This window comes from Ambystoma mexicanum, chromosome 7q (genome assembly GCF_040938575.1).
Source record: "Ambystoma mexicanum isolate Mex_15411 chromosome 7q, UKY_AmexF1_1, whole genome shotgun sequence".
NCBI classification, from domain to species: Eukaryota; Metazoa; Chordata; class Amphibia; order Caudata; family Ambystomatidae; genus Ambystoma; species Ambystoma mexicanum.
Window position 1 is genome coordinate 756,435,211 of NC_090941.1, and position 16,358 is coordinate 756,451,568.

The 16,358-nt window shown below is 45.2% G+C and overlaps 1 protein-coding gene and 1 long non-coding RNA gene across 3 annotated transcripts in view; one reads left to right on the top strand and one right to left on the bottom strand.

The window, feature by feature from the left end:
• Positions 1-16,358, top strand: part of LOC138528765 (uncharacterized) — a 790,960-nt gene that overhangs the window by 297,305 nt on the left and 477,297 nt on the right. The window lies entirely within an intron of this gene.
• LOC138528757 (sarcolipin) overlaps positions 1-16,358 on the bottom strand; it is a 72,912-nt gene that overhangs the window by 22,985 nt on the left and 33,569 nt on the right. Inside the window, exon 2 of one of the 2 annotated variants that reach the window (XR_011284227.1) lies at positions 7,187-7,863. The exons of the other annotated variant lie outside the window; for it this stretch is intronic. The gene's annotated coding sequence lies outside the window, so the exon portion shown is untranslated. Of the gene's footprint in view, positions 1-7,186; positions 7,864-16,358 lie in introns of those variants that run through there. 2 annotated transcript variants of the gene reach the window in all.

The window sequence follows — 16,358 nt, forward strand, 5'->3', positions numbered from 1 at the left end:
GGTACTGGTTCTATGCACTGTGCATCACACACCCTCCCACCCCTTCACCCCAGTATCCTGCTCCTGCATCATGCATTCTGTGACTTTGGTACTGGTTCTATGCACTGTGCATCACACACCCTCCCACCCCTTCACCCCAGTATCCTGCTCCTGCATCATGCATTCTGTGACTTTGGTATTGGTTCTATGCACTGTGCATCACACACCCTACCACCCCCTCACCCCAGTATCCTGCAACATACATTCTGTGACTTTGGAACTAGGTCTATGCACAGTGCATCACACACCCTCCCATCCCCTCACTCCAGTATCCTGCTCCTGCTTTATGCATTCTGTGACTTTGGTGCTGGGTCTATGTACTGTGCATCACACACCCTCCCACCCCTTCACCCCAGTATCCTGCTCCTGCATCATGCATTCTGTGACTTTGGTACTGCGCCTATGTACTGTTCATCACACACCTTTCCACTCCATGACCCCAGTATCCCGCTCCTGAATCATGCATTCTGTGACTTTGCACTGGGTCTATGTACTGTACATCCCCTACCCCTCGCATCACGCCAGTATGCCACTCCCACATCATGCATTATGTGACCTTGACACAGGGTCCATCGACTATCACCACTTGCCCTTCACCTCACCACAGTATCTCACTCCTGCATCATACATTCGGTGGTTTTGGTACTGGATACATCTATTCTGCACCAATTGCCCCTCCCCTGATCCCAATATCCCGCTCTTGCATCATGCATTCTGTGACTTTGGTACTCAGTCTATGCACTGTGCATCACCAACCCTCCCACCCCCTGATCCCGATATCCCGTTCTTGCATCATGCATTCTGTGGCTTTGGTACTCAGTCTATGCACTGTGCATCACCAACCCTCCCACCCCCTGATCCCAATATCCCGCCCTTGCACCATGCATCATGCATTCTGTGACTTTGGTACTCAGTCTATACACTGTGCATCACAACTCTTCCCACCCCCTGATCCCGATATCCCGTTCTTGCATCATGCATTCTGTGGCTTTGGCACTCAGTCTATGCACTGTGCATCACAAACCCTCCCACCCCCTGATCCCAATATCCCGCTCTTGCATCATGCATTCTGTGGCTTGTCACTGGGTACATCGACTGTCACCACTTGCTCCTCTGCGCACCCATCCTGCCCCAGCAGCATGTATTATGTGACTTTTCCTCAGTGCCCGCCTACTGTGCATTCTGCAGACTGACACCTCTAGAGATGGGCTGTTATTGTTAATGTATGAATGTTCGGTGCCTCCAGATGACTACTGCAAGACTCAGTTGGCAGTGGACTGCTTTTTTCACCGGATGTAGTGTACCCCCATCTTCGTCATTTTAAGAGTTGGCAAACCGCCCCCAAGGTTGCAGACATTAGTCCTTCCTCTGCCACTTCCGGCCCCTCTATGGGTCCAATCACACCCTGCATATGCCACTGCTACTGAGGCAACATGTCCATGAGCTCCTAAGTAATTCTACATTACCTCCACTTGCGCGTTCTCAATGTCACTGGGCCTAGTAAGATCGTTTGTTCTGTCCTACCTTGTTCCCCTCCCCCCCTTGCCTTGTCGCGCTCTGAAACACTTGTGTACATTCCTTCATTACTGCTGAATCTAAAACTAAACAATTGAAATAGATTTCTATGGGCGGGAAAAGTGCATGCTTTTTTCTTTTTTTCAAAATAAGCGTTGCAACCTAGAGCGCTCGTGCAGCAAGCGTGGGAATTCTTTTTCTGATTGGGCCATTTGTGTTTTGTTTTTTGCCTTTAATTGCACGTCTCCACTTATCTGCTCGCCCAGGCACGCAGAGGATTCTATACTTGGCCTGGCATTCAATCCAGTGCTGCAATGGGTTAAGCAGATGGGCACACTGTGGCGGGGTAGATGTGAATATGATCTGCCACTCTGGCCGTCTGATCACAGTCACCTAATGCCCAGTGTGGAGCCTCAGCAGAGGAGACCCTGGTGCCTGACGCCACTCCCAAATATGGCACTTACACTGCCCTTTGGGTACACACTGTGCTGGCGGCATCGCTGCAACATGCACTGCACTCTAACCCTACCATTCACTACTGGGCCACTGCTCCTGAAAGTGTGCACTGGAGCATGTGCAATTGCCCAGGATATTAACCCTAAAGCTGTCCTTGTGCTAACAAGTATTCATTCAATTCGTTCATGCACCAGGGCAATGTTTGGCCGAGTACTCATATGGAACCGCAATCATTACATTGGTGCAAAAATGCACTGAAAGAATACTTTGTATTAGCGAACTGTTTTCCCTAGTGCTAATTCCGTGCAAAATTGCACTTACACTGGTGTAAAGTTCCATAAGGTTCTCCGTGGAAGACTTCTTACCCTACACTGGGCTCGCGCCGCAAGCTTAGCTTGTTTCTAAAAGTCATTGAAGAAGATCAGCCCTAAGGAGCCCAGCATTGCCTGGCGAGGATGACCGGTGCGTCTGCCTTCGGGACCCAAGAGGCCGATGTGGAGAGTCTTCCCCTCCTCTGCTCTGTCTCTCTGCCAGTGCAGTGTGGATTTCAAATCCAACTCATGCAACTAAAGTAGCTGGAGGGGGGAGCAAGACGTGGACTGGCAGGAAATCTGATGATGTCGCTGGATATTAAAAAAAGCCTGGGCTGGGCTGGACTTTAGCAGGACTGACCTCGTGCTATCGATGGCCAAGGGTGCATGCGCACTGCACATAAAAAGCTCTCCAAGGGTGCATGCACACTGCACACAAGAAGCTCTTTAAGGGTGCATGCACACAATAAGCTCTCCAAGGGTGCATGCACACTGCACATAAAAAGCTCTCCAAGGGTGCATGCACACTGCACACAAGAAGCTCTTTAAGGGTGCATGCACACAATAAGCTCTCCAAGGGTGCATGCACACTGCACATAAGAAGCTCTTCAAGGGTGCATGCACACAAGAAGCTCTCCAAGGGTGCATGCACACTGCACATAAGAAGCTCTTCAAGGGTGCATGCACACAAGAAGCTCTCCAAGGGCGCATGCACACTGCACATAAGAAGCTCCATCTGTCTTTTTTTTTTCGGAAAGTCCACTCTCTGCCAGGTTAACTCATTTAGATCTGGGTGGAGGTTCTGATGCTAATGGTATGAAAGTGTCTGGATAAAGCATTTAGCATGGCAAGTTAAGGATGGAGAAATTGGGTTTGCCCTGTGATGCCCAACTCACTATGCATAAATAGACAGGTAGCTAAGCACTGTCCAGGGGCCAATAAAGTGAAGAGCTTCTGGTATGCAATCAACTTTCTTCTGCCGCTTTCTCTCTCTCCAGAGACTCACAGCCAGAGTGCATCAGAAGAGGCAGGACACCCATGCTAGCAGGTGCGGTCTGCACAATACTTGTCTACGCCACAGAATCTGGGTGCTGCAGATTGCAGTGACCCTTTGCCCTCAGAACAACCACTATGAGCTGTGTTTCGTATTCCAATATGGCACCCCTAGTGGTCAGTGTCTGCCAGTTATATAAACGTACATACACATGAGAAGCTTCTGGTTTAGCTAACAATATGTTAATCGTACTGAATTCATGAAATTCAAACAGAGCATGACATGAATTAATGGATTTAAAGTGAAGGAAGCAATGATGCATGGTTCTAAGATGGCAGACACCCATTAACAACAGTTATGTTTACCCTGGTGGGATTATTTTTTTCTTTTTTAAATGGACAGGCAGACAGTACAAAACCAGGCACACTGCATGGATACACACATGTACTGTTTAGTAACTAGCTATGCGCTACCTTAATGATGCTAATGGAATTCATAAAGAGCATGAAACATAGTCGAGGACCATTAAGTGAGTTTAAAGGAAGCTAACGTTTACTTCTCTTCTTTCAGATAGTATATGCCCTGCATTAACAGGCCACGTTGTCCTTCATCAATACGAATAACTGGAGTAATTCAGTTGATTGAGGCTGTGCACTTTAAAATACTTTTTATACTTACACTATTGGTGGCTTGTGTTTCTTACATTTTATCAGTAACAGTTCCCTTATAACTTGTTTTGATCACTTTTGCATCATGGCCATTTTCAGGCTGGTCTAGGGGGTATCTGGTCTTTGCATCTAATGCATTACCATTGAATGCCTTGAATGCCTTTCCATCGAAAAAGTTGCATCGAAATAATATGCATCGAATGCATAGTTTCATTTTAATTGGGTTTAAAGGGTAACAAATAGGGGGTAAGGAGGGCACCCCAATAACCCCCATAAAAAAAAGAAAAATGCATTTTTTTCGGTGGTATGGTCCATCGATGGTAATAATTCAATGCAATGACCATAAACCGTCTAGGGGATACTTGCCAGCCTGCCTTTACAATGCTGAAGTGTTGTTGAAATCAAGTACAGGAAAGTAACAATGTATACACAGTGTTTATACAGTGACCATTTTGGAATGTTAGTACAAAGTAACACAATTGCTTATGTGCCCTGTTTTCAGATAAATATATCTATTAGTCCGAGTATCAAAATGTTTCACTCTTTATTTTTGAGCCATGCTTTTGGCCTGACTGACGGTAAAGAAAACACCACCCATCAGGTATGTTGTGATCACAAGTGAAAATACAACAGCCCAGCGGATTGCTCCTGTTGAGATTTGGGCTGACATGTTGGCTTCTATTTGGCATGATTAGGTTATATGTTTGTATTTAGTGGACAGTTCTTATTTACATGACAATACGTGCCTCACAGTTTTAGCGTCTCTACACCAAACTTGACATCATGGGTACATTGAAAGGTTAGCATTTCTGTCCATTATTTGTTATGATTTTTGGTTGTTTGTGTGTGCGCTAAATAGGTGCTGATTTGATGTTGGAAATGGGAGTGGGCTCAAGATGGATGGCTCCCATACCCATTGCTCTAAAGAAATATAGCAATTTATGTTGCTATATCCAGCAATTGGAGGAAAATTCCATGAACATAAACAAAAGCTAAAATAGCTTGCTCTATGGGATATAATCCACTCCCAAATTCTTCAATCACATGTTGGCCCTGTGCAGCATACCAGATGAAAATATGAATTTCCATATCAGTCTGATCTCTCTCATGAAATGAAACACAAATGTCCTCTGAGCAAGAGTACCAACCAGCCCATGACATGTGTTTCTACCCCCTTGGGATCTTAAGTGAGCTGCAGCTGACCCTCTAAAGTCAGATAAAAGGGGTCCTGGTATGTATTATCCTACTTGCGTATTTTGAAACCTCAAGTGATTCAGAATTAGCAAACCATATGAGAAGCCATTTGCTGAGAATGCACAAAAGTAAACCTAGATTGTACTATGAATGTTTACCCACTCAGGTTGTCCTCAATCATGATTTAGCACTCTGTATCGTATCAGAGGAGAATATATATTTGCATGGGTCGCTTTAGGAATACTCCTGCCTGGGAGATGTAAAATAGTTTAGATTGTTTTGGCATTGACATAGGCACTCACAGTATAATTAGCATCAGAAAAGGCAATGCTGTAGTGTCATGTGGTCTCCAGCACTCATCCCGGCTACCCCAAGCTGCCTTATCTATACTGGGGTGTTGAAGACCAACCATTATCTCATGGTCGTACTAACAAAGATAAGAACAGCAAGCATGCAGTAAAATTATAGATGCAAAAATACATGAAGATTATTGTTTGTCCCAGCCCAAAAGAGGTAGTGAACCTGAAAGGCTGGGTACCATCCCTTTTGCACAAGGCCCAAGATTGGCTTTGACCTCACTGGGTATCATCAGTGAGGGATAGCTCGGGACTCTAGGTACAGTAAGATTGGAACCCAGGTCTGGGCCTCCCTGTCCTACGTAAGGTACATGTTACCACCACAGAATAGTTTTCTGCTCTTAGTGTAAATGGGAGTGCCCAGATCTGGGCCCCTTCCCCAGTCTCTGTACGATGAAGAATCAAGGTGCACCTCACTGATGAGGTTGCACAAGACAAAAACATCTCTGGATTTGTTTGTGTCCCCATGCAGAGGCGACATGGTCTGACAATTTGGGATGAACTGTTCCTATTTCAGGCTGGGCAAATTCTGATTTGCAGATGGTGGTCACCTTCTGAACTGGCACCAATGGGCTCACATACAATGGTTTGGAGGGTTGCGCAGAACAATTCTAGTGATTATGATTAAGTGAAAAGCTTCCATCCATCATTTTCTGTTTTTAACTTGAAATAAAACAGCCATGGATTGAACTAGTGTAAGAAAGGTATCATGTCTACAAGATCTGATGGTGTTTTTGGACATTTGCCTGGAGCAACTTTGTAATGACGTTTGGGTTTATCCTTATTGATATCTTGTCTTAATGGAACACATTGATGGGATATAACAGCCTGCAGGAGCAACCAAAGAATACAAATAAAAAATATCTGAAGTTATTAAAGAGAATAATACTGATAGTAATGTGTAGTGAAATGATGCAGCAAGGCACAGTGCATGGATTATCTAACCAATGGGCATCCTGTATGAACCCATACGATGATTTCACCAGGCAACAAAGCAAACCATGGATACCAATAACTGTGTTTAAATAGCAGCATGAATTGAAGAAAGGAATACATCCATCCTGAATAAGACTACAGAAGTTTCAGAAGTAGCCGAAACATTTGTGCATGCAATATATTTTAAAGGACATTTTGATACTACGCTGTGGTCTGATATTCAGCTCCTAGAGATGCCAGTGATAATGTAAGAATGCGATGAAAGTTCTTTAGGGGGGAGGGAAAGGTAAATATATGCTTATATGTTAAGTGATCACCTGTAGATACCTCACTGGGTACTGAGACATATTGCACATCTGTGCACCCAATGAGTGTTTTTTTTTAACTCTTTGATAATTAAATACATATAATTGCTTTGATACTCTCACACAAAATAGTCTTATTTTGGAACATAAAATGAAACACTTTCCGCACTTGTTGACGATTTCGTTCTAAAGCACAAATATATGCAATGCATTCAATATTAAGTTGTTCTGACATAGTAGATATGTTCTCTTCATGAGACTGGGTTTATGAAAAACCATAAGCAAAAAACTCAAAAATCTTTCGTCTTTACCATTTCTTCATAAATTACTGTCTAAGCTGTGAAATGCAGGAAACAGCAGACATACAAACCTATTTTAAAATAATATCGAGCAAAATAAACAAAATCTATACTAAGAAAAAAACAACTTTGGATTTATTCAGTTGTGAATAGCATTGTGTGTTAAATGGTTTCTAGAGTCAGGATACCACTGACAGAAGTTGTCTTATAGGGAAGATGGCATACTTTACAAACTGCAATTAGCTACACAACGGGATAACATGCTATGTTAAAGTGTTGACAACTGAGAGATGCTTAAGCTTGCTTAGCAATATTTGAGGACAAAATCACATTTAATGAACATTGATGAAGTTGAGTGTTCACATCAGGGTCATTACGTGCTTATGAAAGACAATGAAAGGCTTATTGTGTTGGCTGAAACAGATGGTAGTGCCCAACAGTCGAAGAAAGGACTTTGAGTTGTTCTACGTTGCGCTATTCAGGCCATGAATAGACAGAGCAGAGAGCGTGCAGCTTTGCAGATCCCATGTTTCTGCTCTCCGCTTACATTGTTCTTCACAGAGGTACAGTCTTAGGGTAATCCAAGAGACATTTGGCAGGTCCTTATTCCATATAAGATTTCACAAGAATCCACATGAGGAGGACTGTGATCAAGACGATCATGAAGTTGAGGAACAGCTCCTGTGTAGATCGCTCCATCTTTGTCAGTGATTTTGACGCCGGATAGCCAAGCGACGGGAAACCTCACGGACTCCTTGACGTGCAAGGTGCGGTGGGACGTTAGCCTCTCCTGTAGAATGGAACACCGTGACATAATGGAAAATGTTAGTCATATCATGCCATGACTACCACAGTATGGGAACACAATAAAACATGTATAGAATGTGGAATAGACATATAAGGTCACCAAAATATTTCCCAAAATATGCATGTATTATTAAATGTATTGCGTGATGTTTTGTGCTGTACTGAACACTGCATATGTTGCATCTGGACCCTATAGAATAACAAGCCGTGGCAATGCCAACCGTCTGGGCTTTTCTGTAGGCATGGGAAAGGCTCTTGCCACACACTGCCGTAGTGGTATTAACTGGCCATTGATGGTATCAGGTGCAAAATGGTGCAAATACCTCGGCCTCTAATAGAAGTGACTGTTAAATGCCTAATACCTATACACAAGCCAAAATTGTTGGCTTTGCCAATGCTTGTTTTTAACAGGACTTCAGTGAAGGACATGCATAAGTGATAATACATTGAGTGCATAAAGGCAGATTTGGTTAGGAAATTTGTATTACACCAGTAGTTGTTTACAGCGCCAATGAAGTCATTAACTCACAGAAGACTGCTTGGAAAAAAACACTGGCAGGCAATTCAAGTGCAAAGTTTGATGGTAAGTCTTGTTTAAAATGAGCTCAAAGAGTTCCCATGAGGAGTTTTTTTGGGTGGGGAGGAGCACAAACTGGGCGGGAATGGGCATAGAAATTAGCATGGCCATGGGCAAATAATCAAACAACACCTATACGTTTTATATCCCTCCACATATGCCATTTCACTCTACTCTATTGCAATAGTTTCGATTTATAGTGGCGCTTAATAGTCTGACCTACAGAGGGTATGGAGGTTAGAGGAGAACGGCCATGAATATATCGAGGGCAAATGGATATGCATTTTTGGAAAGAAAAGGTAATTGCAGACTGTGCTAGGTAACATTTCGCACATCTTAACTCTATGAGAGTCCAACTCACTAATAATGGTTGAATTAACAGAACTGCGCTCATTCAGCAAACTCCAGATCAGTAGCAAATGTGCAACTAATCGGTCCTGAAAATGATGAAGCACACATCTTCCTCATGCAAATTCATAGTGAAAGCCTTTTGATGGGTCGATGAGCCCAGCACTAACACTTTCTCGGGCTCTCTGCGACGTTCAGAGAAACCTAGAGCCGGATTGGCAAACAAACACATACAACATTAATAAATAGAGCTCATATGTCTTTCTCCCTCCAAACACCGAGCCCTTTGCCCAGCACAAGTACAGCAAGTTAGGAGAGAGGTGTACAGAATAATAGAGCCATCACCTTGACATCCAATGTGGAGGCTAGGGAAGTGGTTTAAGGGATAGCCAGTCATAATATTGCTCACCAAAACACCGTTGGTGGCAGCAATGATCCTTCCCTTGTTGTCTGATACACCATCAAGCACTTTTCTCAAATATTCTGGGGTCGAATTAAGATTAGTAAATAAACCCAGTCCTAGAATATGTGGGCAATGTCAGGGTTTTAGAAAAGGATGCTGCACAGTGTGGACGGTTGCGCTGTGTGATAACCTCCCTTCCGAGGTTTTTCATTTCAGTCTGGATTAAAGCTGTTGAATCCCATGTGGTAGAGTTTCTAGGGCCACGTGGCATAAGTCGAAACTATGCTTTTTTGTTAAAAGATTTATCCAGGCTCCTTCTAATGTGGTGTTTTACTCCTTGGTAAAATGTACTGACATATTGAAGGATAAGATAATGTATGAACTCTAATTAATTATAAATAATATGATCTTAATTTGTCAAAGTATTAATATTTTTGTAAATAGGGCTTATGTCTTAAAATCGATATATGCCTCATGTGCTAGATTTTTTAAGGCATTAATAACTTGGATTTGATATGAGTAGGCCTAAATACATACTTTATACTTGTTTCCAATACTTGTTTTAAGAGATCATTCCATACTTTAGTGTATTGATCTGATGCCTTTATGGCTCTGACCTTCGAACAAGCATCAGATAAATGCGACACATATAATATAGAATCCTTAGGTTTAGGAGATATGGGAATGTGCTGGTCATGGTATTTGTGGGCAGGAGGTCATGCTTATCTTAATATTGTGGAGCAGAGTTGGCACATTTCGCACGTCATTTATTCTTGTCTTCTTATTAATCCGCTGTAGACAATGGTTCAGACATATGCCTGCTTCCATCTCTGATAACTACTTCACTATAATACACCCGCTGGCTCTTTCTAGGGATAGCCTCACCCACCCACTGTAATTCACGGATTCTGGGTGCAGGTACTCTCTTCATTGTGTGTATGGCAAGATTAGTACAAAAATAGAAAATGGTCCTAACAAATTTATTGCCATTTCTTAGCACTCCATATTACCAGGTGGGGGGTAAATTGGAGGAAATACCTCCAGCACTTGGCTGGAGTTATTTCCTCCAGGAAATGGGAAGAATCGTCACCAACTGAATTACGACTTGTGGTCATTCCTCCATTCCACAATGGAATCCCATTGGACTCTGAAATGGGGAATTAACACAACTTGGAATCGTGCAGATTTACTGTGACTCAACATTGCGTTAATGGAAAACACGTTTTGCAGAAGTACTGCAGGTTATTCCACCAAACTCATAATGATGAGACATTTCTCTATACGGTTTGTTCCATCATTTTGCAATTGAATGTGCCAAGCAATCTCAATATGCCTGGATCACACTCTTTCCTTCCTAGAGCAATTGAGTTTAGTTTGGTGATAGGGATATGTTGTCTAGTTGAATTATTATGGCACCACCCTGCACTTTTTATATTTTTTAATTGTTCTGTGTGTTTTAACTTCCATATTTGCTAATGTATTTTGTTTAACTCTTCAATTCTTCTTCATTTTTTGAATTACTTTTGTGTCACCATTCCTCAATGTTCATGTGATGCTCTGTCGGAGAGGATGCAATACCAGAAATGGTGCATGGTCAGGCAGGGTGCACTGTCAGACCTCAGAAGACTCTGCGGTATCATGTAACTCTTACGCTGCCATGGCTCGTTTATTGTCCTTCAGTTATAATGGACTTTCAGACATCCTGTATAGTCAGTTGTAATGCAGTCTCAGACATGAGTTAAACGTGGACCTAATGCTCTCTTCCACTGTAAGTTGTCAGCCATTCTGCAATGTCAAACATATTGCAGAGTCTTGCACCCTTGTTAATGTTGTCTCTTACTCTAGGTGCAGCTTATGCCACATCACTGCCTGCAACATAATGCTGCATGTTGGCTCACCTGGCTTAGCAAAGGAAGATAGGTAATCTCAGGAGCCATTTCTCTATTAGTTCATTTGAGCCATCTTGGAACACTGGCGGAGGATAGCAGGTGAGGAGTTTGTCATCCCTACACTTTCTTTGGCCTGTTCGCCTCCCAGCTCCTTGGCACTGGCGGAAGATGGCAAAAGAGGTGTTTGGCATCTCTACACTCTTTCTGCCACGCTCATCTCTCAGCTCCCCTGCACTGGTGATGGGGAACAGATGAGGTTTTTTGCATCCATACATTCTCCTCGCCTCTTGGTTTCTTCGCACTGTTACTGTGGGCCACTGATCTCTCACCTCCTCTGCACTGGTGGAAGACACAAAACGAGGGGTTTGGTATCCTTAGACTCTGCCCCAATTGCCTAATGATGCCTCTGCACTGGCAGAGGCGTGAAGAAGAGGAGCTAGGCATCCCTACACCCTCTCTCTGTCCCGCTCACCTGTCCACTTCTCTGCACTGGCAGAGGCGAGAAGAAGAGGAGCTAGGCATCCCTACACCCTCTCTCTGTCCCGCTCACCTGTCCACTCCTCTGCACTGGCAAAAGAAAGCAGAAGAGGAGGTTAGCATCTCTACATTATCTGTGCCTCGCTAGCCTCTCAGCTTCTCTCCACTGGGAAGAGGAGTTTGGCATCTCTATACTCTGTTACTCCCCTGCTCGCCTCGCAGCTCCTCTGCACCGGTAGAAGGGAGCAGATCAGGAGTTTGGTACCCTTACACTGTCTCTGCCCTGATCGCCTCATGGCTCCCTTGCACTGGCAGTGGCGAGAGGAGGAAGGGTTTGGCATTCCTACATACCCTCTGCCCGCTTGCTTCTCAGCTCCTCTGCATTGGCAGAGGAGAGCAGAAGAGGAGTTTGACATCCCTATACTCTGTCACTGCCCTGCACACCTCGCTGCTCCTCTGCACTAGTAGAAGGGAGCAGATCAAGAGTTTGGTATCCTTACACTCACTCTGCACTGGCAGAGGTAAGAGGGGGAAGCGTTTGGCATCCCTACGTTCCCTCTGCCCCGCTTGCTTTTCAGCTCCTCTGCATTGGTGGAGGAGAGAAGAAGAGGAGTTAGGCATCCCTACACCCTCTCTCTGTCCCACTCACCTGCCCACTTCTCTGCACTGGCAGAGGCGAGAAGAAGGGGAGCTAGGTATCCCTACACCCTCTCTCTGTCCCGCTCACCTGTCCACTCCTCTGCACTGGCAAAAGAAAGCAGAAGAGGAGGTTAGCATCTCTAAATTATCTGTGCCACGCTAGCCTCTCAGCTTCTCTCCACTGAAAGAGGAGTTTGGCAACTCTATACTCTGTCACTGCCCTGCTCACCTCGCAGCTCCTCTGCACTGGTAGAAGGGAGCAGATCAGGAGTTTGGTATCCTTACACTCTCTCTGCCCTGATCGCCTCATGGCTCCTCTGCACTGGCAGAAGCGAGAGGAGGAAGAGTTTGGCATTCCTACATACCTTCTGCCCGCTTGCTTCTCAGCTCCTCTGCATTGGCAGAGGAGTGCAGAAGAGGAGTTTGACATCCCTATACTCTGTCACTGCCCTGCACACCTCGTAGCTCCTCTGCACTGGTAGAAGGGACCAGATCAGGAGTTTGGTATCCTTACACTCTCTCTGCACTGGCAGAGGTGAAAGGGGGAAGCGTTTGGCATCCCTACATTCCCTCTGCCCCGCTTGCTTCTCAGCTCCTCTGCATTGGTGGAATAGAGCAGAAGAGGAGTTTGGCATCCCTACACTCTCTCTGTCCCGTTCACCTATCCACTCCTCTGCACTGGTGAAGGAGAGCAAAAGGGGCGTTTGGCATCCCTCTACTCCCTCTGCCCTGCTTGCTTCTCAGGTCCTCTGCATTGGTGGAGGAGAGCAGAAGAGGAGGTTGGTATCCCTACACACTCTCTGCTCTGCTCCTCTGTTGGTTCCTTTACAGTGGCAGAAGAAAGCAGAAGAGGAGGTTAGCATCTCTACATTATCTGTACCTCACTAGCCTCTCAGTTCCTCTGCACTGGGAAGAGGATTTTGGCATCTCTCTACTCTGTCACTGCCCTACTCGACTCGCAGCTCCTCTGCACTGGCAGAAGGGAGCAGATTAGGAGTTTCACATTGCTACACACTCTCTGCCCCGCTTGCCTTTCCGTTCCTCTCTCTCCCTTTGCAGCGGGACTTGGGTGAAGGATACAACAGGAACAGAGCGTTTTTTTTTAATTTGTCTTTGGTTTCACCAATAAACCTTTACAAACATTTAAAAGTGGAATTGATAAACTCAGTAAATACATGTTAAAATCACATTTGTTACAAATCATACACAGAATGCTACCATCACACACAATCACACACATTGTGTACATAAAACACAGAAACACAAATTCATGTTTTCCTTTTTTACAGCCTCACAAAAGTTTTCAAAATGTTAATACATAAAAACGGACCCTAAAACATATTCACAAAATGCATAATAGAAAGTTACAACAAATACTTGTCAGACACCCAACTATCCCATGTCTGAATTAGCCGGTAACCATGTGATTTCATAACATAGCATACTATGTTCAATGGATAATCAATTTGTGCACAGTTTGTGCCCAACAAGAACCTCTGTTGCGTTTATCCACTATCCTTCTCTCATGGCAATTAAGTCAACGTTAATTATGCTTAACAAGTGCACAAGTGCCAACACCAACCCTTGATTGGTACCCCACATACATCTTATCCACACAAGCTCTTTGTATGACCAATGTTCAATTTCAATAACATTGTACTTATAGTATCCTTAAAATGCGGACATTCTAATAAGAGATGTTTTAAAGTCTTGATATGCTTTTCCTTAACTGTGCAAAAATGACAAACACCAGTATTATTTTTAATAACATATTTTATTGATGGTTTTTGAACATTCATACAACATACCAACTGATTCCCCCCCACCCTCCCTCCACCTTTGCCGTGTCAATCATCGATCTGTTCGTCTCTTGCCACTCTGTACATCACCTTTCCAGTAATATGTTCTTTGCCGTGTCCATGTTGTGCTCCTGCGCTTCCCACTCTTCCACCCCTCTGACCGATCTCAGGTCACACGTTCTTCCCACTTCCCCAGATTTTTGTGGCCTATGCCGGGCATCCCCGTGCTGTAAAAATTCTGAGTTCTTTCGTCGCGCAGATGTCCATTTCGTTGGACCACTGAGCCGCTGTCGGGCACTCCGGGGCTCCCCATTTCTGTGCTATGTCACGTTTTATCAGGCCCATTGCTGTGGAGAGATGAATGCCCTCCCATTTGTTCGAGATGTTCTCATCTGGGACCCCCAGTAACATTATTGCGGGTCGCAATTCTATCGTGCGACCCAGTGCTTTTGCCAAAATTTGAAAGCATTGTGTCCAGAAGGTCTTGATTTTAGGGCAGTCCGAGAGGAGATGGATGAAGGTGCCCTCTTCCCCCCGGCATTTCAAACAGTTGGGATCCGTTGCCCTTCCCCAACCAAAAGGGGCCACTCGGGGGTAGTATACCCTGTGAAGTATCTTTAGCTGTATCAGTCTTATTCTGGAGTCTATAGAGATTTCACGTGGATGCATGAGAACCTGGATCCAGTCCTCAGGTTCAATGTTCCCGACATCCCGTTCCCATCTGGCTTTGAGGCTGGTCACCTCTGGGGTGGCGAATGCATTAATAGCTTTATATAGAGTGGTAGTTACCTTGGTGGGGATGTGTTGTGGAAGTAAGTTGCGTTCCAGGGGCGTGTAATCTGGGGCGTCAGCAAGTGCTTGCCTGTGTCCACTGAGTGCGTGTAATAATTGTGTGTAGTGGTAGTGTTCTGCTTCCGAAATACCATATTCCTGCTGGAGCATTTCAAACAAAAGAATAGAGCCCTCTGTTAAGATATTTCCTATCGTGGTTATTCCGGCCCTCACCCACCGGGTCCAGGCGGGCAGCTTCCACACTTCTGTCAGCATGTGGTTATTCCATAGTGGTTGTGCCATGGTAATCTTGTTCCCCCAGCCTATGTGCTTGTGTGCCTGCCTCCAGACGATCGCGATGTGAGAGGACAATGTCTGTGCAGGGGGTCTGGATAGGAGCTGATACATTGTTGCGAGTGGTGGGGTGTCCTGCCTGAAGGGTAATTCTGCTCTAATGTGTGGTAGGTCGCGGTCCCCATGGAGGAGGTCATTGACTATGTTTAGTTGACTGGCCCAGTAGTAGAACTTCAGGTGTGGGACTCCGATACCCCCCTCCCAGATCGATCGCTGCAGCGTGGTCAACGCAATTCGAGGTTGCCCTCCCTTCCATATCAATTCCCTGAGGAGGTGTGGAAGTGCCGTAATTTTGAAGAGGGCCGCCCTTCCCATGAGTGTGAGGGGGAGGTGCATCCAATGTCTTATGTCCCCCGCGAAGCGGGCCATTAGTGGGTGCAGGTTGTGATGCACATAGTCTGAGAGAGCCCCGGAAACCCATATGCCCAGGTAGCAGAAGCCTTCTCTTTCTATTAGGTATGGAGCGTCCCGGGGGATTGCTATATCATCCCCTTTTACTGGGAAGAGAACTGATTTCCCCCAGTTTACTCTAAGGCCACTGAAGTCCCCATAGGTCTTTGGGTTATGATTGGGCATGCTTGGTCTGGATTGCTCAGGTAGAGTAATAGGTCGTCCGCATAAAGGGAAAGCTTGTCCTCCCATCCATTTGGCCAATGGAATCCGGACCACGTGGTGACCTGTCAGAGCCATCGGGCCAGTGGCTCGATTGCTAGGGCGAAGAGGAGGGGAGACAGAGGACAGCCCTGCCGGGTGCCTCTACCCAGCGGGAAGGTCCCGGAGTTCCAGCCGTTCACCCTAACTGTAGCTAGTGGGGTTTCGTATAGGAGTTGAATCCAGCTAAGGAAAGTTTCGCCGATGCCCATACGCCTCATTGTTGCCCAGAGGCTTGCCCACACCACCGAATCGAACGCTTTCTCGAAATCAATTGCGAGGAGCGTGAGTGGAGTGTTAAGGGTTGGGGCCTCTTCCAATAGCAGGTGAAATCGACGTAGGTTCATTCTGGTCGATCTTTGCGGCATTAAGCCGCATTGATCTTGATGGACCAGTGAGGATATTACCCCTTGGAGCCTGTTGGCCAGTACTTTGGCAAAGATTTTAGTTTCACTACTGAGAAGCGATATCGGTCTATACGATGTGCACTGGTCGTGGGGTTTGCCTTTTTTGGGAATGACCACTATGCTGGCCGTTCGTAGATCTGGTGGGAGGGTGCCCTGTTCTTTG